The sequence below is a fragment of the Ursus americanus genome, chromosome 9, assembly GCF_024610735.1.
Source record: "Ursus americanus isolate L20-20 chromosome 9, mUrsAme1.1.p, whole genome shotgun sequence".
Lineage (NCBI taxonomy): Eukaryota > Metazoa > Chordata > Mammalia > Carnivora > Ursidae > Ursus > Ursus americanus.
In genome coordinates, this window is record NC_142135.1 from 23600029 (window position 1) to 23601959 (window position 1931).

Genomic DNA, 1931 nt, shown 5'->3' on the forward strand with positions numbered 1-1931 from the left:
TTTTTTGAGTGGGAAAAGAAAACAACAGTGTGAAGGATATTTTTAAATCATTATTAGTTGATAAGTAATATAGAATATAGTAAAATATTCAAGTAAAAAAGTATATGAAAAGAAATGTTTCCATCTTACCCCAGATCCAAGTACTGTTAATGCTTTCTTTAGTATTCTACATATAAAAATGTAGATACATTTATTATTTTTTATAAAGATTAGCATAATTTATTTATTTTTGTTAGATTTTTATTTCATCATCATAAACTTAACTCTGCAATCCAGCTAGACCTGGAGGGGAGTAAGGAAAATATAGAACCCATAGAACTGCAGCCAGAGCACAAAGATTATAGGATATTTCCGGCAGAGAGGGGTGAAGGGGTGCTCTGCTGAGCTACAGAAGGAATGGTCTGGTAGTTAAGATAAAACACAAGTGAAATTTATTAGATTTGTCCACAGTCAGCAACTGTGATCTTCTTGCTGGTCTTGCCATTCTTGGACCCAAAGCCCTCCAGGCTTCCACAATATTCATACCCTCTTTCACCTTGCCAAAGACCACATGCTTGCCATCCAACCACTCAGTCTTGGCAGTACAGATGTAAAACTGGGAACCATTTGTGTTGGGTCCAGCACTTGCCATGGACAAGATGCCAGGACCCATATGCTTCGGGATGAAATTCTCATCAAATTTCTCCACATTGATGAACTTGCTGCCAGTGCCATTATGGCTTGTGAAGTCACCACTCTGGCACATAAATCCCGGAATAATCCTGTGAAAGCAGGAAACTTTACAACCAATCCTTTCTCCCCAGTGTACAGAGTACAGACCTTGTCTGCTGCCTTTGGAACTTTGTCTGCAAATATCTCGAAAGAGATGCGGCTCAAGGGCTGTCCATCCACCATGACGTAGAAGAACATGGTGGGGCTGACGATGGCTGGGCAGCGGAATCTGCAAGCCATAATTTGCTTTTTATAGTATAATCTGCTTATCTTCCATATCATCATCTACAGATGTTCCTGCCTCTGATTCTTTACAATTCCATAATATTTTATTGTAATATTCCAAACTACTTAGATGATTTTCAGTATTTGACTAAGAAAATTAGATTTAAGATTAACTTTCAAAGTAGTATTTTTCTAGGTGGACTTGATGTAAAAGGCATTGAAGATAGAAGAAACAATCATGGGTGAGGTAGGAAAATGTGAAACAGTGTAGTGCATTGCAAAGAATGAATGTAGTCTAGGATTGCTACAGCTGACTGCTCACATGATAGACGTGGTAGCAAAGCATGAGGTCCCACTGGGAGGCAGCAGCTTCTTGTTAAACTGTATATGTTACTTTCCTATTAAAAATATACACAATAGCCAACAAACGGAGCAATAAGAAAGCCAAAATCACTGAATTCCTCACATCTTTCTAAAACATAGCTTCTGTAAACAAAATATTTTAATAAACTTATGTGGGGTACTTATAATGTCTGAAATAATTTATGCAAACCAAAAAATAGTATCCTCCAGAAATTATGCAGATTGAAAACATCTTTGTACCAGTGTTGATGTCTTTTAAGTAATCACAAATTAATGAACATGGTCCTCATTATGATATTACAACAAATTTTTGTATAAAGTATTTCATAAAGTATTGAAATAAAGTATTGCATAAGTGTATAGGTAATGTTAAAGCTATTTATCTTAGAAATAAACAGAAATAAACTTAGAAATAAACAACTTAGAATAAACTTAGAATATATCTGAGAAATAAACCATTAACACTGTGTAATATTCACCACTGAAGGCTAGAATTTGTGATTGCTTACACATACAATCGAGCTATATTGAGCACGTGGAGAAGTCACTTGAACTGCTCCCTTCCCTAGATGTTAGATAAAAACACAACAGTAGCAACATCTTCAGACAACATCATGGCAGGAACCTTATTT

At 35.7% G+C, this 1931-nt stretch overlaps 1 pseudogene; it reads right to left on the reverse strand.

The window, feature by feature from the left end:
• Positions 1-218: 218 nt before the first annotated feature.
• Positions 219-1685, reverse strand: LOC123797775 (peptidyl-prolyl cis-trans isomerase A pseudogene; annotated as a pseudogene).
• Between the last annotated feature and the right edge of the window lie 246 nt (positions 1686-1931).